General features: G+C 39.4%; 1 protein-coding gene across 1 annotated transcript in view; it reads right to left on the bottom strand.

Annotated features, from left to right (window-relative positions):
• peak1 (pseudopodium-enriched atypical kinase 1) overlaps positions 1-23535 on the bottom strand; it is a 56439-nt gene extending 32904 nt beyond the window's left edge. The window contains exon 1 of the mRNA XM_079809322.1: positions 23402-23535. The gene's annotated coding sequence lies outside the window, so the exon portion shown is untranslated. The remainder of the gene's footprint in view (positions 1-23401) is intronic.
• Positions 23536-23798: the final 263 nt, after the last annotated feature.

The raw sequence follows: 23798 nt of genomic DNA, 5'->3' as shown, positions 1-23798 counted from the left end.
AGTCAATTTTCTTGTAATCTGACCTAACAATCCTTGAACGCACACCTCGCTGTTTTTTCGACCGCAAAAAAAGAGGGGTGATCAGCCTGAATCCCGATGGAAACAAAAGCATGTTTCTCATGTTTAACAGAATGGTGTGAGTAGAATATGCTCAGTCCGACTCATGCAGATTAACCATTGTGCATGTGTGTGTGTGTGTGTGTGTGTGTGTGCATGTGTGTGTGTGTGTGTGTGTGTGTGTGTCATCAAAGGGATGACAGATTCCCTCAGTGAGCTGAATACAGGATCAAAGCTTTACTCTAATCACACAGTGAATAATAATGAGAAACTGATCTGCGGCGGCAACACACACACACACACACACACACACACACACACACACACACACACACACACACACACACACACACACACACACACACACACACACACACACACACACACACACACACACACACACACACACACACACACACACACACACACACACACACACACACACACACACACACACACACACACACACACACACACACACACACACACACACACACACACACACACACACACACACACACACACACACACACACACACACACACACACACTGGCATCCCCCGGCAGTGTGCATGCAGCTTCCATATGGAAGCGTTACATAACCGACTCATCTTCACTACACAATAGATTCGTCTCGTTCTTTTATTCCTCTCCCTCTCTCAGCAGGTGACTGATTCCGCATATGTTCGACAAACCCATGACTGAAATATAATTCAGTTGAGGTTCACTGAAGAGCTAAACATGTTTAATGCAACTAGGACAGGAAGTTCATGAATACGGCACAAAGATAATACGAGCACGCACACAAACAGCTGCCCCAAATCTCAGAGAAGAGCAACATTACGGGTCTGTTCCAAAAACTAGTGAGCTGCCTCACTGGCTACATTTGTAGCCCTCTAACTAAGGCAGCATCCTCATATTGAGTGATTTGAGAATTATCTATTTGCCGATACGAGAATCGATACAGTTGTTTCTGTATCAATTTGCATAAAACGGATGTGCTAAAAATGAATGAATAGAATGGGATATACTTTTTAGGCTAAAACAAGGTTTAATCTGGGGTTGCCTGATATCAAGAGATGTAATCAGCCAATCAAAGTTTCACACTTGAGCGATACGGATATATCTGCTAAGTATTTGACTAGTTTTTCTCAGCGCTGGCTTTCTGAAAACACCCTTAAGCTCACCGTTTAGCGATCTCCAGTACAATATTCTACTCGCATTCACAATCTAGACTTTTCACACATTGCACATTATAAAAATATTGGCTTTATATCGGCCATCGCCGGTCGACCATTACTTCCTATTAGGGCTGCTCGATTATGGAAAAAAATCATAATCACGATTATTTTGGTCAATATTGAAATCACGATTATGTAACACGATTATTTCACATGACTTTGGGAATGTGTTGCATTTATTAAAAAGACACCTTTCAACAATTCAGTTGAAATTGTAACATTTGTTGTACTTTTTGAACTATTAAAATAAATAATATAACATATTCAAATCAAAGTTTAAAAGTATTCAAGTAAAAATGATAACCACAAATAAATAAGATCAACAATATGGTTTGGCTAGATATGCTTTTCAGGTTTTTCAGGTAAGTCTAACATTAGTTTTCAGGTACAGAAATGTATCAAATGTTAAATAACATTGCATATTTGAGTGCATAAATTAAAGATTAATCCTATTAAACTTACAAAAGCTATTCAATCAAGAGCAGTGAGTGATGTCCTTGTCTTTTGTTGTTTGACATTAAACAGACAGCAGTAAAGGCTACTGCCCCTTTAAGACCTAATGCACGGATATGCGTCGTCTTTATCGACTGTATAAAGTTTACCTAAGGCATATACAGACTATGTCTGCTAGGATACTCATCAAGATGGACGTTGACATACGTTTTGGGTGAGTTTGTCCATTCAAGAGCAAGACTTGAAAGAGAACTCAATATTTGCGTGCTGTGAGACGTGTGCGCGCTTTCGGATGAGAGCACAGAGACAGATTTTCTCACAGCGCGCGCGGCTTCTCATTCACGTCTTCTGGCACTAAACCCAGGTGATGACGGCGAAAATGACTGGTCATATTCGAAAATATGGCAGCACTCGCATGCATTGAACAAAGTTTACAAAGAGAGAATTATTTGAAAAATATGAAGGAAAAAAAGGACGTTTACACGGCACCCCTGCTCTCGTCAGTTTTTGTTTCTTTATTAGATTGTCATAGGTCACTCAGTGTTTAATTTTCAAGTGGTTAAACAAATTTGTGATGTTCCCTTGCGTTGCAGCCACTACCATGTAGCAAATCTTGCACGTAGCATGTTTCTGCTCGTCGTCTGATTCCTCGAAGCCAAACTGTTCCCAGACAACGGAGTTGGTTTTGCCTTTTTTGCTCACCAAACGCTGCTGTAACTGCCCTCCTTCTGCCATCTTTACTCGCGGCAAGTTTTTTAATTCCAGCGGATGATATGCACACGAGTCACGAGACTCACGACCTGAGAGAGCTTGTGGCTTCGGGAGGGGCGGATGTGCGCGTGCGCGTTTCATTCAGAAAGCAAGACAAAATAAGAGTGTTCTTGCAAAACTGAACATGGCAAAATAATCGTTTTTTCTCGATTGTACTATTTTGGTGATCGTTGGGAGCCGAAATCGAAATTCAATTAATTGCACAGCCCTACTTCCTATAACACCTGATGTATTCGTTACATCATAAGAAGAATGGCATCTACACTAATATTAGTCTTTATATTAGGTTTACTGCAGTCAGCCGGATCCGGGCCATATGCAGATCAGATGGTGGACCTACGCCTAGACATGACCACAATGCATCCGTGTCAGAGACCGTGTCAACTAGACTCTCCCCTGTGAAGGCCTCATCAGCCAGTGGCACTGATCCTCAACAAACCCGTCTCCATACCAGCGTGATAACTACGATCTGCAACCAGATGGAACTGGACAATATTCTGAATGAGTGCAAAAAAAAAAAAAAAAGTTCTTGTCAACAATATTCTTGAGCATGCGTCGTGGTGCTTTGTGAGTTCAGGTCAGAGGCCCAGACGGAAGACAAGAACTTGTTGAATTAAGTCGTTATTTCGATAATAAAATCGTAAAATTCATAAAATTATTGTAGAACCATTGCAGTGAGATGGACTTTTTTGGTCTTTAGTACCTTTTATGGGTCTTGAGAGAGGAAATGTCATTGTTGCCAATGGAGGCCTTTCTGAGCCATCTGATTTCAACAACATCTTAATTTATGTCCCGAAGATGAGGTGTTACGTGTGTCGAACGACATGAGAGTAAGTGTTTTCATTTTTGGGTGAACTAAACCTGTGAGCAGTCAAACATTGTGGGGAAAAAGCATGCATTCCATGGAAGAACATAGCTCATATGGATTTGCAAAGACAGGACAGTGAGTAAATTATGATTTTTTCCCCCCATCTTTTTATGCAATGCATGATTCTTCATGTTATCCTGAAGGAAAAATCTAAATGTATTAATCTTCTTTGCTTCTGAAAAGACCTTTCCTTTCTGCTGATGTAACCAACTCTCCAGAGGCAGAGAAAAATATTCTCATCCGATAATATTATAGCCTGCTTTGTCTTGCTTCCTACCGAAGTTTCTTTCTCAACCCGCTTACTTCTTCCTTGCCTCTGTGACACTGGCGGAGATTGCGTGCACTATTCTTCGTTAAGCTGCTTTGGAGCGATTTGCATTCAAAACCAAAAGCGCTATACAAACCAATTTGAATTGAAACGAATTGCTTTTCATGATCAAATCGTGATGGATTTAATCAAGTCCCACCCTTCATTATTTCCCACTAACTATTCAGTTTGACTCAGTAATGAGTCACATTATGGATGTCGCCGTTTCTGTTTTTAAAAATATTAAGAATGAGAGAGCGATTTTCCAGTAGGAGAGGGAGAGCCTGATTTCATTTCCAGCATCCTTTTGCACAGCTGCAATAACAGGCCACCCTGAGCAGGGCAGGACGGAGCAGGACTGGGTGAAGTCGGATGACACAAAAAGCCTTCAGGATTACACCGGGCCCCTGGGGGCCACCATGGCCTGTGATCTTCCTGCACACATTAAGCCGGTCAAAGCAGCTGTCCTGAGGAAATACTGTGAGGATTCAAACACACACACACAGAGGCTTTGAACTCGGCCTGTACGTTTCATCAAGTAATCAATACCTGAACCACAACAGACCCTAAACTCTAGTCTTGCATAGCACAGGCAAATCAAAGCCTGGTTCAGCTGATTCCAGCCGAGATGTGCCCTCTTAAACAGGAAGTTAATGGGCTAGTAGCCAAAAGGCCTGTTTACCCCAAAATAGCTATATCTACAGTGGTGTTCCTGCTAATGGGTGATAACGTTCTGTGTTACAAGCGCGCACTGCAATTTTGTCGTCTGCTGGTTTAAATGTTCGAGCTCTTTAAAGCAGGATGGATTCTGATGGTTCATTAAAGGGGGAATCTAATGCCATTTCATGCATTCTGACTCATTTACACTGTTACACGTATTTCTGTGCCAAATACACTCCTTCAGGATTCAAACGTCGGAAAGTTTTTTTCAAGTATGGCCCTGTATGACGTCTTAAAGGGCAGAATTCCTTGTATGGGCACTTCTCCCGGATGGGCGCATGCGTACATCAACCAGAGCGAGAGCAAGAGCCCATCAACGAGCTTCGTTCGGGTTACAGAAGCCGTCGGCAGCGCTGTCATTTTGTTTTTAGACCACAAAATCAACAATGTCTCTAAAGAAGTGTCTCTGGTTGCGAGGGAAAGATAACCTTGTTCAGATTCCCAAAGAACCCAGCGTTAAGGAAACAGTGGATGCAGTTTGTTTTTCCGGAGCAGCAACGGAGTTCTGTAAACAACATGAACGTATAGTGTATCGGAAGTTATTCAGGGATAATGCCATGGTGTAGTGTGTGTGTGTGTGTGTGTGTGGTTGTGACTCTTTAGCTCCACCCACTGCACGGCTGCATGAGTTTGGCTGTTTTCATAAAGAATCGGTACAGCGTATCTGTCTTTTATAAATCTGGTAAAACTAAAGACTCTTTGGAGATATGAAGAATGCAATACTACTCTATAGGTACTCAATATTAACTCAAGATTGGCAGAAACTGTATGTGTTATGAACCCTTTAAAATAATTCCGAAAGTAATTCTAACGATGTTGTTCCTCTGTGTTGTTATAGTTGTGGCGTGGACATCACTAATCTCATAGAATTAGAGTAATTGTGAACAAAATGTAGTGTTATAGTTATCATCCTTGTGTGAACAGGCCTTAAAGGGATAGTTGACCCAAAAATGAAAATTACACCATTATTTACTCACCCTCAAGTCATCCTAGAAGGTGTATATGACATACTCCTTTAGGACGAATACAATCAGAGTTATATTAAAAAATGTCCTGGCTCTTCCAAGCTTTATAATGTCAGCGAATGGCCCATAAAAGTGCATTTATCCATCATAAAAGTAATCCATATTAGACTGCTGTCACTTTAAGAGCTGCACAGATCCAATATACTGATACTGTTACTAGGGCTGTGCAATATGGACAGAATAATCATATTGCGATTTTTTTAATGAATATTGCAATTGCGATTTTGGCATTTGTTTTTGCTTTTTAAAACGTGCCAGTGCACGAGAAGTGCATAACACATTTCACAATGAAATAACATTATTAACAACGGTATTAATAGCTTGATAAACACAACTGTATTAAACTGTCTTTAAAACAGACATCATAAAATAAATGAAGGTAAATTAACCTAAATTCCAGTCATAACAATCAATAAATTTCAAAACCGTTAAACTCATATATGGCTCCATCGTTCTGCTGGACCACATATCTGTGGTCGTGCCGTAGTAAATGTGTTTTTATGTTATTGTTCACTAGTAACATTTGTTTCATTAAAAACAAATAAATAGGCCTACAGTGCCTTCTAAAATTGGTTGACAGATTATTTTTGACCGCATTACAGTTCTGAATATAATTTAAATATGTTGATTTGGAATTTTATTCATTGTGAAATGTGAGAAATCTTAAATTAATTATTCATCATGCAAGTGGGTGGTAAAAAAAAACTGAATATGAAATCAATATTTCCAGATCATTTTCAAAAATTTGCTTTGGCATTAGTGGCTATTAATTGCACAGCCCTAACTGTTACACATGCATTTTATTTCTCAACAATATGTTCACTTAAGATCTAACAGACTTGTCAAGACCGTCATTTTTTGACATAATTTTGTGTGTCAACTGTCCCGAGCGATGTCTTTGCTAGGCCCAGGCTTTATTGACGAGCCCTGAATATCCTTTCATTATGTGACATTTCATCTGAAATGTATCATATCACAACATCAGATGAGCAAATGCCATATTGGTGCAGCGGTATCCCATTTGATGTTGTGGTTGTGTGATTTTTCTGTGGTTTCCCTGGACGACCATCAATATCAAGCCCCTCGAACCGACACAAACTGCTCTAATCCGAACCGTAAACTTCCCCTCCTCCTTTCAAAGCCAGACCGTACAAACACACTCAAAGAGATGCACACTAGAACAGCAGATCTATAATATGAAGAAGAAGCGCTGCTTCATAAATATTCAGATATGCTAGGGACATGCTGTTTCTGTTTAAAGAACTGAAACGTGATTCACCCGCATACACAGATGTTTGTACGTCTCGCTAACCTTTGTGCGAGTGTTGATGGCATGTTCTCATGCCACGGCACATTCCGACCGTGTCCAAGACTAAACAGCAGCTACAGTGATAAAAACCAGAGGAATTCAGCGCTGTCACCCACTCGAGTGTGTGTGAGAGAGGTCTTTGCAAGGGCACCATTTTATTTGCAGTAATTGGTTTTTGAGTGCCATTTGGCTGATTCACCGAACGCTTTTAACCATTTCTCAACCATTCGTTTGAGAACTGATGCCGATTTGATTTGATACGGAGATCAGGCGGTTTTTTCGGGGCGGGGGGGGGTCAGTGTGTGTTTGTGCGCTCACAGGATGTGGCTTTGAGAAAACAGATCTCATTCCCGCATTCCTCTGTCGCCATAATGGCCTCACTATCGGCCAATCACCATCCAGAACCAATTATGGCATTATGACCTCAAAATCTCCCTGGAGATAAACAAGAAAGCAAGACAACCAAGTCCATATTTTCACTTGTAGGGAAGTACCTCTGCTAGACACCTAAACAACGCATGCACAATTCTATATAAGGCGTCTTCCATTGGGCAGTGAGTCACCGTTAGTGCTTTATAAGGGAGCAGGACTAATATTTACACTAGAGAGGTCAGAGAATGTGTGTTTGTGTGCTACAACTGTTTATATGAGCACCAACACACACACATACACACCCATTAGAATAATCATTTCCTATGGGAGTAATAAGATAGGGTGGGGGTTCTGACGTCACTTCCTGTTAGGGTTACCGACAGGAAGTCCCAGTGGGATAAATGAGCCTACATTACTACATTAGATGCTTACTACATTAGTATGCCATGTTATTTTCACATTACCTCAATGTTTAATTTAAAGTGTAGAGTTGAATTAGCATCTTGGGAAAAAGTAAAAGCGGAAAAGTGTAAAAGCGCCTCTCAAAGGAAACGGAGGATTACATTGTGCGATACAGTATCTCATGAGTATGCTTTGTTGTATACTGCATATTATCCAGGTCATGCTTACAGAAAATGTGCACGCACATTTGTACACATACTGCAAAAATAGAAATGGTAGAATAGTAGTGTGCGATTCCGAACATGGTCAAAAAGACAAAGGCCAAAAACATGCAAGTATGGAAATGCTTATCCAACGGATTGCAAGCGAGCAGTCCTGCTGTACATACATGACGTGTGCTCTTTAGTAGGGCCCTATGATTATGTGTCAATTTTTTGATGAATAAATAAAAAGCAGGTCAGTACACAAATCAAATCGAGATATAGACTAGTGTCTGTGACTATTAAACCGCAAAAGATACACATTTTTCTCATTTAAATACTAATCATGCATGCTTTGCGTGTCTGTGTGAATGAATGGCGCAGATGCGCGGTTTCACTCACACACACTGAAGCAGACGCACGCAGTTTTCAGCCTCTGTAGCCGTACTATATGAGGACATGAACTTCATATCCAGAGCCGCTCTGAGAGTCACTTCATGAACATTTTACCGTTTCATGAGAAAAAAAACTACCGTCATATCATAAACGCACAGAAACTCAAAGCTCTTCACCCGTCAAAATAAAAGTTTGGTTTAACTTGACAGAAATATATTACTATTGAACAGTAGAATTTAGATGCATCTCAATGTAATAATAACACTAATAATAATAAAATATTATCAAAACTTTATTTTTTAAGGAATAATCACAAATTTTCTTCCATGTTTTAATTTTAACAGTAAAGCTCATTGTGCAGCACGTTTGACAAAAAGGTTTGTTTAATTTCATATGATTAAAAGTTAAATTAAATGAATGTTTTAGGTCTTCATTTGATTACCAGAAATTACACAACACAGAGTGTCTGAAAAGTGTCATTATTTCAATTAATTAGACATGCTTTTTGATTAACAAATACATTAAAACGGAAAAAACGGAATTGGGAAAAAAAATTAAACGGATTTCATAGGGCCCTGAGCCAGCCAAAGTGCAAAAGCACATTTTTTAAATTTAGCAGTTGATCACGTGATGCTCACTATATACTTGCACAGAGCAGTACTGACTTAACTTTTAAACACACAATCGAGGCACGAAAAGCCTTCAACAGAAGCATGACAACAGTGAATACTCAAGCAGAGTTTAAGGCCAGATCCACACAAAGCCAGAGCTTTCCCTATTTTTTTCCCTCGTTTCAAGAAATGTACACACAGAACCACTGAAACGACTCAAAACGATGTAATATACATGCCAGGCCAGTGTGTGGCGCTGTAATTCTGCCACAGAAATACACTAAAAACGGAGAAGAAGAGTTGTGGCTAGAAGGGGTACAGCTGGTTTTGTTGTGAAAACCTGGCAACCCTGGGCAGCGGGAAACACAAACACACCAGGCTTTTTCGAGACGCATCGGCGCTGCGCAGACCGATCCACATATGATATAAAAAAAAACGCACGAGCGAATCAAAAGCATAGGGAGTCGTGTGCTCTCGCTGGACTCGTTATCATACGCCGATCGGTCTCTGCACAGCACCGCTGCGAACAAGCCTTCCATCAACAATGCAAACGTTGCGTTACTATTGATTCACATGGCTTTACGATCCTACGTCGGCATCAAAACACAACGAAAACACAGCGAATCCAACGCATTCATGCAGTTTGCCGTAATTTGTATAGACGGAGATTACGAACGAGCAGCAGCTGTTAGCTCCATTAGCTGCTATTTCAACAATGGCGGATCTCAAGTTTGTGTTCGTCTTGTTGACCCCGCCCCCAGCGCCTGACGTAATCGGTTCTTACTTCTGGCCCTGTTCTAGCCCAGCAATGTTTTGGTGCTACTTAAGAACCACTTTTCCTGGCTCGGAGCTGGGGCTTTGGGTGTGGAAACACAAAGAACCGATTTGAAACTAGGCTCTGGCTCCGATCTAGCTCTGGCTCTGCTTTGGTGGAAAAGGGGTCCATGTGGACGAAACGCTGATACTAGGGTTGGGTACCAAACTCGGTACTTTTAAGGGCACCGACCGAATTACGTCGGTACTACCGAGTACTAATTCACATTAAATCAATCGGTACCAAATTTCAGTACCTGAGAACGCATCTGGTGATATAAACTGGTGTCTGTGAATATTAAACCGCAAAAAGACTATTTAAATACTAATCCTGCGTGTCTCTGTGCGAATGAATCACGCATACCTCTTAATTTTCCTCTCTCCCTCTCTCTCTTTCACACACAAACACACACACACACACACACTCTCACTCACTCAGAATCGCACGTGAAGGCCGCATGTTTCCATCTCTGCCGTCTCATATGAGGACATGAACACACAAACGTCATCTCCAGAGCCACTGAGAGTCATTACATTCCTATTTATCAGTAGAAAGAATTTAGATGCATCTCAGAGTAATAATAACACTAATATAATAATAAATTATGAAAACTTAAAACATTTCTTCACGTTTTAATTTTAACAGTATACAGCTCAGTTGTGCAGCACTTTGTTTGACTAAAAAAAGTTGAATTAAATGAGAAAATAATTTAAATTAATGTCTTCATTTGATTACCAGAAAATAAATAACACATCATTTGTGGGAAATCTTTTCATAGAAATGAAATTAAAAAGAAAAAATATGGTTGTTTTTATGAATTAAATTAAGTAGCTAGTAGCCTACTATTACTATTGCTACTATTACTAGTAAATATTACAGTACACAAACATCACAGACAATGGCAGACAGAGACCAGGGCAGCTCTGGTAATGTCAATAACAGTTCTATAAATGACTTACAGGTTCTTTACAGTTATTGATGTAAACATCCCTAAAGTACCGAAAAAAGGTACCGTTGGGTACCCAACCCTAGCTGATACGATACAACATTTTTACGTATACAGCTAAACGGGTCTCCGTGTGGACGGGGCCTAAAAGTCAATAAACCTACTCTAAGCAAATCAACAAATTAGAAACATTAGTACTTACCAATTCAAGTGTAAATCAGTCGTCTTTGCATGTTTATAAACTATTACACTAACAAAGTCTGCAAAATTGCCAAATTGGGAATAGGAAGCCATCAAAAACACTGCAAATACGAGAAGGAAAATGCTGGCCCTGAGAGTGTGTTTCAGCCTGAAAGCTTTATGCACAGCTCGAAAGCAAAAGCCTTTGTTGGGTTATGTATGAGTGTGCGTGTGCAAATGGGCAGGCAATTATGCAACCTTGATGGTAAACTTTAGAGTGAACGAGTGGCAGCACTAGAGCTCTAAAATATCAGCATTAACACAATTTCAGCCTACACGGCTCTCAATGCCAACCTCAAACCACCTCCACTCTTTCTTTCTTGCGGTCTGTCTCGCTTTCCTTTGGCTTCTCACATTCCCTCTGTTATTCCGAACGCCCGTGGGCTGTATCTCTCTCTCACTCGCGCTTGTTTGATAACGTCTTCTCTTACATTTATCCTACGGTGGTTTTGTAAAGATCTAAAAAAAAACCTGTTTTTTTGATTCCAGCAGATAGTTTGTATGAAATCCAGTCCATTCACTTCCTGACCCTCACGCCAAGCCAAACGCAGTTCAGGGTGGCCTGAGTCTGGAAACTTATAAAAGTCTCTGAGGGCAGACAAGATTTCAGGAGTTGATACGGAGCAGACCAGGGGAGGGGCTAACGAGATGTGGGCGTGGCCTAGAGAGTAGCCACGTGAGAACAGAGCCAATTCCAGCAAATTCCTATTCAATGACAGCAAGGACGAACCATCTCCATGACAATTAGGGCAAATCGGGGCAGTTCGTCTGGAGGAAACATGTTTTCGATATCAGGACTTCCAAAGGGACCACTTAAAGAGAAGCACGCTGTCATCATGATTAAGAAGACGTCTTGGCAATGACATTATGTATGATATCACCCTCTATTATTAAGCCTAATATTCCCACTGTGGATTAGCAGATCATAAAACATGCCAGTAAAATCGCATTTAGGTCCTAAGGTGCTACAACAGGCAGATGGTGCGCGTTTTCCACTGAAAATCCTGGATGAGTATGTAAAAGACTGCCGTTTGTTTCAAGTCAACATCAAATGAAAACACATCCCGGAGTTCAGAAAGGTTTTTTGGAGACGATTTTTGCAGACCCAGCCAGGATTAGCTGCACCTCACTCGGAGAAGCCTTGAGCTAACTGGCACCTTGTTGCTATGGGAACTGCTGATGCTGTCATGATTTCACTATGATTGAAACTTACATTTTATGACATGACCCATCATCACTGTGGTGATGATCATTCACTGAAACCCAATTCACACGCTTCTACATACTAAGGATGTGCAAGAGTAACTGAGTAAAAACACCATTCAAACGGCAAAAATTGATTTTCCTCGGCACCTTTGCCTGCCGCAGGCAACATGTACTTTCCTACTGAATCCTTCTCCTAAATCTTACGGTTACAATTGAATATATTGGATGGCACCCAATGCTGAGGAGATGCTGTTTGCTTCCAAGTGGCAACATTTAGATTTTCATTGTATTCAGTTCTTATTGGAGTCACAGTATGAAATTAACACCCGTTACCAGCCAAATGCGGGTTCTTTTTAAACAGCCGCAGGTATTTTGATCTTCTACCATCTCGGACTGACATTTAACAAGAAATACAAATTGCTTAGAAGCACATATGCATCTAAAGAATTACATATTGCTGAACAGACATAATCAAAGCTTTAAATGAGCATGAGTTGCTGTTCGTTCAAGAAGGACTCTATAGGTATAGCTGGCATTGACTTTGACATACCTTTTTTATTATGAATAATACACAATCTTAATCTCACATACTAAACAGGAGAGATAGTATGATAAATGGGATTCAGCAGTCTTTCTGTGAAATATTAAGTCAATACTTTCTGTGGGGAACAACAACAAACAGGTTTACATGATGTAGAGCTGCACGATTCTGGATAAAAATATATTAATTTGAACAAAATAAAAAATTATTTGAATAGAGTCAATGTCGCATTCATAATGACTTGTTTTGGCATTTGTGAATTAATATTTTATATAAATGATTCAAAGACAAACACTTTTTTTAAACACTCACTTGTTGCCCCTGGCGTAAAGTCAAGCAATACATAAGTGTCAAAACCCTTTCAAAAGATGATTTACTCTTATTTTGATCACTACCGTAGACATCAGTGTTTATACCCAACTTTTCTCCCCTGTTAATTAAAGTGCCCCTATTATGGTTTTTCAAATATTCCCTTTCATGCAGTGTGTAATACAGCGGTTTGTGAATGTAAACGTTATGCAAAGTTGTAAAGTCGAAAGTGCACGATAAATAAAGTTATTGTCTCCCAAAATAAAGAATCGACTCTGAACTGCCTATACTAGTTTGTGTTTCGAATCCCACTGTGTAGGGATGCACGATATTGGATTTTTGATGATATCCGATATGCCGATATTTTTCAACTCATTTTGGCCGATGCCAATATCGATACCGAACCGATATATCTTTATTTTTACCCTTTGTTTGGAAACCACCATTTTGAGCTAAAACATTTTATTTTCTCCTTACTAAAATGATACTTGTTAAAAGATAAATAAATGTTAATAAAGTTATTTTTATAATAAGTGTATATTAAAAGCGCTGAAAATAATAATAAAGTCAGTGATTTTTCATCTCAGACAAATGCAGTTGTAACCTAAATATTTTATTTTTGGATTTAATGTTTGTGCACATGAAGTGGGGGTGGCATGGCATTAGTTGATGCTGTATTTAGCTTCAAATAAAAAAATATACAATTATTTTAGTGCTCCTTGGATTATTTTTCATCATCCATTTCATAAAATTTTATTAGCTCACCTAAAAATAAAAATTATGTCATTATTTACTCAACCCTCAAGTTGTTCCAAACCTGTAAAAAAAATATTTTGAAGAATATGGGTAGTTGATGGACCCCATATCTTTTTTCCTTCTATGGAAGTCAATGGGGGCCATTCACTTTTTGGTTACCCATTTTCTTCAAGATATCTTCTTTTGCTTTCAGCAGAAACTCAAAAGGGTTTAGAACAACTTGAGGGTGAGTAAATGATGACAATTGTCATTTTTGGATGAACTATCCCTTCAATATTGATTTGTCGATTAGATGTTCAGGCATTCCAATGACTGAAAATATGTACTTTTGCTCATTCCTAAACTGTTGTATTATCCTTTGGTTTATGACAATGCACTAAATAATGTTATCATCTCTAAAGCAACAGAGCTAATGTGCACAAGAAGTTCACTGAACTTGCGAGAGAGAGTCAAACCGCTCTGGGAGTGTTTGGGCACAGGGCTAGTGGAGGTGTATATTTAAACCTGTCTGGCTGAAACTAGAGATTATGTGTGTCTCATACCAAACACCTGAGGCAAAATGCTCTCATAGCTCTCTGTCTGTGTCCGACTCACGCCAGCTACATAACACAAGACTCATCGCACAACAAACAACTTTTTGTGTCATCGAGCGTGTCACACACACCACCTGTTATTTTACACATGCACTGACTAATGCCACTTTCACACGCAACTGCACAGAGGTGAATGACCGGCAACTTTAGTATTTGTGTGTTAGTATTTTGTTTGTGTACTGCATGCATTTGTTTGGATTAAATGACAGAAAGGCATGTCTGTAATGACTCTCACACATCAAACAGACATCTGACCGAAGCCTGGTTCACACTGACAGTGATTTAATCACTGGAGATTGTCCAGTCACTTTGCTGTTGGTTTTTAGTAGGCGTTTCTTATTGACCATCAAATGCAATTGACCTTAAGACGGTAGATAGTTAATCCAAAAATTGTAATTCTTCATCAATTACTCGCCCTTATTTCAAAAATAAGGTTCAAAAACCCATAAGACTTTCAGAACACAAATGAAGATCTTTTAGATGAAATCTGAGCGCTTTCGGTCCCTCCATTGAAAGATCCGCAACTACCACTTTGACACTTCAAAAAGTTCATAAAGAGACCGTAAAACTAACTCATATGAATCGAGCGGTTTAATCAAAGTCTTCTGAATAGACACGATCGCTTTATATGATGAGCAGATTTAATTTAGGTTTTTATTCACATGTAAACATCGATCAGCGAACATAGAGAACTCAAATTTGGTAAACAGAGGCTCAAGCTTGTTTACTTGACACACAAGAACCAATGAGGTTCATTCTCGCAAGCAACACGTTTGAGCTTCAGCAAGAACCAATGAGGTTTGTTCTCCTGCCTCAAGCAAGTACGGTTGAGCTTCTGTTTATTTGAGTGCTATGCATGTTTGCTGATCAAACACTGACCTTCGTAAACATTACCGAAAGTCAATGTCGAACAATGAAAACTTGTATTTTTTGAGATCGAGAACACAGCTGATTTTGCCAACAGAACAAACAAACTCTATTAAATAGCCACCTTTAATGACAGTAAAAGGTATTTTCCAAAAAAAAAGGATGTTTGTATGTGTCTGATAGTTCAGTTAAGCTTGACGGACTACAAAATGGCAGATGGCAACAAGGCTTCTCGGTGCAACAATTTGATTGGCTATTTGGCCTGTCACTCATTTATCTGTCGTAAGGTCAAGCGTCACTGTTTGAACTTCTATAGGACATCCCCGCTTGGTCGCGGGTTGGGTTAAAGTAGCCAGAGTTGAGAGGAAGGGAGGATTTTGTCTGGTTAACCTGATCTCAGTCAGGTCCTGATCAGATTCAGTGTCCTCACTCTGTGAACATAATCGCATACACACACACACACGCTCCCCCCAGGGTGCTCATCACACCTGTTTCCCAGAACTCAAAACCTTGCCTAACCAAATCACAACCCTCTGAGAACTACTCACCAAAACACAAAACTCAGGAAGTCTTTTTTTTACCATTGTTGTGTCGTATATCCGAGTGAAACAGCTCCACGAACAAGAAGAAATGTAATGCGAGATTTGCTTGTGTCCATTGGGAATTGATTGGATTGTTGTCATTTTTATTGAAGATTATGAGTGCACATGAATTTTAAATAATGATTTGGATGGATAAATAAATTATAATAAATACTGCAAAATTCTAGCCTGACAAGCCAGACCCACATCAAGATGTTGGGTCTGGGAACTCACCATTGGCAGGGCTCAATCCGAGGGGCGGGATAAACTGCTGTCTTTCAGATTCCCTCTGCACACAATAGGATAGCGCTACAACCAACCAGAGCGACGAAAAAAGGTGAAGCAGAGCTATGTTGCGTTCCACTCCACTTTTAGAAATGCACTTGCGAACTTCCCTAAGCATTTCCCCTCGGGGGAATCCCTGGTGCCATTTTAAAGTGCGTTCCACTTGGTGAAGTGGACGAGGGAAGTTTATATGGACAGACCCGATTTTGACGAAACAACCCAAACACACCTATATACATATAGAATGCTGCATTAAACAATTTCGTAAAGGAAAAAAATAAATAATAAATCAACTCCATTGTGGATTTGAAGTGATCAAGGGCTTAGGACGTTCCAGTTCAGTCCATTGCAAAGGTTCCTCCAGTAGTGGGCACTCATGCAACATAAGCAATGACGCACATCCGAGTGAACGAGACGGAAGAAAGTTAGCAAGTGAAGGGCATAATAAAAATGAACTGGAACACAGCACAAGTTGATAGATTAAACTTTCGCCGTATCCGGTCGGCAAACCTCTTCCTTTCTTAAGAATGATTTCAGTGCCGTTCTTTGTTCTTTTCTCAAAGAAAAGCTTAACTCCAAGTCTTCCAGAGTCGCGGCCAAAGTGGATTCAAAAGACAGCTGTTCGTCAGCTTCTTTGTTTACAAGTAGCACGCGGAACCGCCACAACTCTGGGTCATTATGTTAAGCCCGCCCACAGACTCTATACACGATGTGATTGGCCTGACCAGAGTTTGGTTTTTCAGGCTCACAAGCCAACAGAGATTTGCTAGATGACCCTGGCTGCAAATTACATTTGCTTCCGCTGCGTCTAGATTTAGGCTAGCAAAATTCCATAAAAAATAAGACTGAGTTGTCCATTTTGACTAGGGATGCACCGGTTGACCGGCCAAAAATCGGTTTTCTTTGTATTTTTCTGCCAATTTTCCGGAAATGCGCGCGCGTGCACATACGCCTATATTGTAATAATTTGCGAACATGTCACTTGTGTGTTACAAACGGAAACTGGAGAACTGAGGGAAGAGACGAGATACGCTGAAGGGAATGAAGAGCCGCTTTCCTGCGCGAGCTGAAGTTGCGCGAGCTTACGTCTCCGCGCCCTGCACAAGAGCAGATAGTGAGCGTTTGTTCAGCTCAGCTTCTCACGTGTTGGATCGAGTGAGAACGAAACAGACTAACTTGTGACAAAGCCGAAATACTTCTTTTTGTAGCCTAAAGAAGAACATGCATGCACTTTTGAAATGAAATACTATCAGTTCTGTAGCCTATAGGATGATCATTTTTATTTTACCTTAAAATTACATTGACTTAATTTGATTTAAAAAGCACCTGCTGTAGCATCTTAGTTTTTTTTCGTTGCACTAAACATTATTTGATTTAACATTTTGGAACAATTATATACTTTGGTTTTATTTAATTTCACTGGTAAAGACTTTTTTTTCTTTACACTGAATTTAAAAACAAATGCTGATTTAAGTAACATCTTTGTTTGGATTGCAGAATATGCAGTTGTTGCCTTTAATTTCCCCTTTCAGCCTTTTAATTTACAATTCAATTTCCTAGAGAGCAAAAACACTACAAAAAAAGCCCCCCAAAAATGGCAAAACATTAAGTGGGCTTTCAATGGTCTTAACCATTTTAATTACAACTCGCTGGTCAGGAAATGAGCAAGAATTGCACAAATACAGTAGATAAAGTAACTCAGCACGGAATAGCCTTCCCCAAAAAGAAAAAAAAGAGTCAGTGTTGTTCCTCTCAGTGTTAATGGCTTCAAACATTTCATGAGTGCCTGAAAAATGTCTATTCGTTTGAGTTTAATGTGAGACCAAATACTCACAATAGGGTACAAATCTGGACTCTGACCAGCCAAAACATGAGCAGGGCTCGACATTAACACTTGTCTGCTTGTCCAGGACAAGTGGATTTTTTGAAAGGGCAAGTGAAAGAGAATTTTACTCGCCCAACCGGACAAGTATCCTGATTAAAATGTCAACAACAAAAAAATTATTCTGCATTCATTTAGTGTAAGTGGCGATTGAAGTGAATAATAGTATAATATATAATGTACTGATTAGGGATGGGCAACAGTGGTCGAGTAATCGAGTACTCAAACGTGACAGCGATCATCGATCATGAGAACGATGATCGCCCTGAAAAAAATATATATTTGTCTCTTTTTTATTGGTTATTGCGTCGTTTTGCGCGGTACCAGAGGTCTGATTGGTTAGTGTTATACAGCACGCCTGAAACTGAGGCGTGCACTGCAGTGATGTCTGGAATCACTGTGATCATTGAATGGTTAGTGCAAGATGTGCAGCGCCAATCTGTCATAGCCTACATAGCATTATAATGAGAACACGATGGAAATTAGAAGCGAGAACACTCAGAGAACTAGCGAGAACACTCAGAGAACTAGCGAGAACACTCAGACTGCATGAAGTTCATGTGCGCATTCGCGTCCTTTTCTGCCGATGCACGTTGTAAGATTACTTGTATGTTGTCTATCTTATTAATCTAATATAAGAAGCGTTTGGTTGAGCTTAAGCTAGCAAAGCGCTGCCGTTATACCGGCTGTTGTTCATTCTCTTCAGTTTCAGCTCAAACGCATATTTCATGCTCGACATGATGGTTTAGAGACAGTCATATTCTTTTTAGATAGGCTATTTCTTTCTCAGAATCATTGATATTAGTAATGCAGCAGTGCTTTACTGTTCTCATATTTTTTAACAGTAGACCTATAGTTATTTAAAGTTGTTTTTCGTTATGAGTTTGAAAACGCGCAGTGATGTCTGTAAACACTTCGATCATGAATAATAAAATGAAGTGCATGATGTGCAGAGTCAATCTGTCAAAGCATTATAATGAGAACAGGATTTTAATAAAATGTTGTTTCTGTGTGCTTTCGTTGTCCGTGTCTCAGCGTTGTTAAGGGAAGAGCGCATTCAAAATGTTCCGTTTCAAACCCTTCGCCTGTAAAATCTAGCACGCTGAAGTTCACGTGCGCATTCACGTCCTTTTGTGTTGATTTATGTCGTAATAGGTTCATAATAATCTTCATATTAATATTGATATAGGGTGCGTTTGGTTGAGTTTATTAACCAGCTAGCAAGCTCTGCAGGGTGGTGTTATTTCACAGTAGGGCTGCAACGACGCGTCGACGTCGTCGATGACGTCGACTACGAAAATACGTCGACGTGCGTGAAATGCGTCGACGCGTCGGCGGCACATTATTTACGTTCTAGAATGGAACAGAAGATCTAGAATAATGGCAGCTTCTGCTCCCGGGCATAGTGAAAATTATCATTTATCATATAAAGCCAGACCGCGACATTCAAAAGTGTGGGAGTACTTTAAACAGAAGCCGAGTAAAACTGTGCTTTGTTCGCTCTGTAACGCCGGTTTCACACTGCGCGCGCAGGCAGAGCAGAAGCTGTGCGCGTGGAGAGCGGGAGCTTTCACACTGCCAATCAGTGTTGCCAAGTCCGCTTTTTTCCGCGGAATTGGGCTACTTCTACACTGTTGCCGCGGGCTGTGTCTCATGTCCGCGGGTTGAAGCAAAAAAACACACATATTTAACCCCCCGAACGCGATGTTTACCAGATAACCTCCCCGAAACGCGATTGGGCTTGTTTTGAGTAACGAATGGGTGGGTTTTGTTGTGTAAACCTGGCAACCCTTCCAGTGTTCTCTCGCGCAGCTGAACCGTGGCGCGTGTATTGCAACAGACGGTCACATTTTCCGGGGTTCTTCTCCGACCCCAGTACGTCTCGTGCTTTTATTTATTATGGGCTGCATATATCTCCTGTTAATGCGACCTGGTTCCCCTCTGTCCCAAACACATATGCATAAAACATGCTGTATATAGGTAGTTTACATGATTAAAGTAACATTAAAGTTAAGATATGCCTCTAGCTTTAATCATTTAAATGTGTCTTTGAAGTTTGGGCTAAAACTTCTGGCAGCTTTAGTCGTTGTTTATGCACATGTATCTTCAAAATAGACGACTAGTTATACTATATTAAAACTATGCTGAAAGCTCCTGTATGTGAACCTTTTGCAGATAAATACAAGTGCATTTTCGTTTACTATTGACACAAATCAATAAGTAAATCATACTCAACTACTAGCCTATAGTAAACAACTTTTCCTAATTAGGCCTACTCTGTATACATTTTATTATGAATAGTATCATTATATATTATGTTTAAAAAGCTTCTTGTGTTCATATATTTCATTATAAAATGGCATACTATGTACACTACCTTTCCTGAAATACAATTAATATTGTCATCATTCATTGATTTCATGTTAAAATAATATACAAATTCACTACCCTCTTTGAAATACAATAATCAGTAAAAAAGAATCATAAGATTAATCTGGGAAAATAATCGTTAGATTAGTCGACTAATCGAAAAAATAATCGTTAGATTAGTCGACAGAAAAAATAATCGTTAGTTGCAGCTCTATTTCACAGTTTCAGCTCAAAGGCAATGCTCGATATTACTGACTTGGTTATTTGAGACGGTCATTTTATAAAGATGTTTCTTTTTCAAAGACATTTATGCATCATATTCAAGCAGTTATTTTTTGTTTTATATGTTCATGTTTTCATAAACCTGTTTTCATGTCACGTTTGTATTTGTCAACAACCATTTTCATAACAGTTTTCATTATCTCAATGACGGACAAGCCCCGCCCCCTGCACATGCCCCGCCCCCGAGTACTCGTTTTTGAGACCTATCGATGATCGAAATGAGAAATTGACAAAAATGCCCATCCCTAGTACTGATGGTAACAAGGTTGCGCTGTTGAGGCTCGTGCCGCCTCATGAGGAGAAATCATAACAAATGAGCGCCGCTCGCACAAAGAAACTCAGTTAACATCAAAATATGAAGTTTTTATATTTATAACATACGGTACAGTTAAGCAACATCACACGACCAAGACCATCACGATTGAAAATGTGACACTGATTTCATTTCATCTTTGAATGAATGACCTGCTTTAGTTTCATGCTTAAAAGTATCATTCTTTCAAACATTTCTTTATTTGTATATTCAATCTCATACAAATGTTTTAATGCAGTTGTAATTGTTCAGTGTGAATTATTTAATTTGACCGGTAACAGCCCTATAGTGTGTTATTATTCTAATTGAATTTATTGATCAAATTTAAGAATTTCAAATGAAAGATGAAGCATATATTTAAAAAATATCTATTTTTATATTTCATTTATTTTTATTACACTTTTATAAAGGTAAAAAAAATATCATAAATATGCAGATTTAAATTAGTTAAAGATGACTGAACATTGATGCTTCAGAATAAATTATATTTACAACAAAAAATTTGTTTTTACATTTTCAGACAAGCTAGTTTTTTACTAGGACAAGTGAATGGTCGATTTGAAAAGACATGAAAAGGCTAATGTCGAGCCCTGATGAGCATGATGTTGATGAGCTGATGACTTGTTCTCAAGCTATTTCTTGGTTGTCCTTACACTTTGGGCAGGAGCGTTGTCCTTCTGAAAAATAACATCTAATCATTTCTCTTTAGATAACTTTTCATTTGTGGGAAGCAAGTCATTCTGCAATATTCTCCTGCACTCCAAAGCTTTAAACGTCTTTTCACAGTGAAGCAGCTCATCGATACCAGCAGCTGAAAAGGCTCCGCACACAACGACATGCATTTATTATTATATATCTCTGGAGCATCACCATGTGTTTCAATGTGATTCATCAATCCACCACACACAACTTCACATATTCTGCCAAAAACTTGTTTTACTGAGACAGCAGTGGCATTTTAACAAGTACATTTGCTTAAATTTAAACTAATTACCTGATCAATAATTTATGGTTAAAGCCAGATACGTAATTTTTGCTGCTGCTTCTTCCGCTCATGTGGTGTAACGCAGCGCTGTTTTAACATATTAGATACATTTGAGTGTGTTGAAAGTTATAATGCTACTCTTTGCATTCGCCCGGCGGCTACTATGAGACACTTGTTGCACACTGCATTAAGCTAGATCGATATTAGGCGTGGTCAAACATGGTACTCGCGGTTTATTTAAACAATAAGACTAACTGTGTTGAGCTATAACCATGATTAGCTTTCTGTCAATAAATGTCTCAGAGTCCAAACAGTTGCTCACCTGTCTAAAACACATAATAATATCAAAGACTCTTCTGTGTTTCCATGGAAACCGGAAATCGAGGGTAACGCGAGTATGATGTCATTGGACACGGTTCGTGTCCTGGTTAAAATTGCTTATTTCTCTGGATTTAAACATTCTTGGAAACATTTGGAATAATGAAAGTAAGTACACAACTCAACAAAATATATTTTTCTAGTGTTTTTTTTATTTAATCCAAAAATCTTACATATTGTGCCTTTAAGACAATTAAAAGCTTAGTGTTTAGCCATTTTGACCCGTTCATTTTGCGGGTTCAGTCTGTACATAATACATATAAACACACACACACACATATATATATAGTGTGTGTGTGTGTGTGTGTGTGTGTGTGTGTGTGTGTGTGTGTGTGTGTGTGTGTGTGTGTGTGTGTGTGTGTGTGTGTGTGTGTGTGTGTGTGTGTGTGTGTGTGTGTGTGTAAAATTTGCAAATGCTTACAAAAAATGCTCACATTAGAAAATGTACAATAAGCAAGTCTATCAGTAGTAATAATAATTTGTTAATTGGCAGATTTGAGCAAATATTGGTCGATAACTAACTCAATAACTGTAACTATTGTTACCATGGTAAAGGCCAAGTGCTCAAAAACAAATAACCAAAATAAAACGCATAATATTCAAGACTCTCGAGCTGCTTTTTCACTTTCTGTGACCTCCTGTTTGTCCTAAGTGGGCAACATCATGCATGTATAGTTAATAATATCCACATATGAATTATACAGGCATAATGTGTGAGCTCAAATTGATATACATTTTCTTTAAAAACTATTTGGCAGTGAATGTATAAAATGCTAAATCATCCATAATGTACTCACATTGACAACTAAGGACATAACGTACAGATATATGACACACATTTATGAAACATAATTTCTTTATAGTTAAGTTACTAAAGTGAAAGCTGATATAGCGATAGCGATAACATCCTCCTGACAGAATCACTGAGGAACTCTCCAGAACCGGCGTCAGATCTCATCAGGTTCTCCCTCATAGACTTTCCAGAGAAAATGACACTTTATCTCCTCACAGGAATGATTTAGCAGAAATTACACTTTATCCTTTCCACAGAATCATTCCTCCTGAAACTGTTAAACACCACAATCAGATATAAAACGCGCAACGGCTCAGTTTAACCATTTAACCACCACAGGACAAGCGTTTTAATGGCCCTTCTGAAATGTTCAACTCGTTAAACTGACAATAAACTGTAGCTGCGCGTCCCCGTCACGCGTCTCTCGCGTTTCGCGTCTAAATATGCGCCATTCGCTCGAGCTGATGCGTCTCGCGGAGCGCCGCGTGGATCTTTCTGTGAAACTCCGTACGAACTTTCTGCTCTTACCTTTAGCGAACGACACCGCTCTCTTCACGACCCCGTGTGCGCCATCGTAATCCAAATATCGCGGAACTGTCGTCAAACTGAACGTGGGCTCTGATGGATATTTTGCTCGGGAGAAATGTGTGATCACACGTCCGTGATCCGCTGCTCCGTTAACGGCTCGAGCCCTACTGCACGGGGACGCGCAGAGGGCAGGGCGCTGTGGACGCGCACTTCGTGTTGGAATGTCGGAAACGCGCTTTGCTCCCAGCCAGTTTTGCTTTGATTTTCATTTGAGATTTGAAGAACATTAATGATAATAGTGACTAAAATGTAAAACCGCATTATGTTTTGAGACAAACTAACTTCAGTTTCAAATCAGAAAAAGCATTTTAAGGAGATACTTGTATTATTATTTTTT

Source organism: Gobio gobio (assembly GCF_949357685.1).
Source record: "Gobio gobio genome assembly, chromosome: 25".
NCBI lineage: Eukaryota > Metazoa > Chordata > Actinopteri > Cypriniformes > Gobionidae > Gobio > Gobio gobio.
This window is presented reverse-complemented; position numbering and strand designations above follow the sequence as displayed.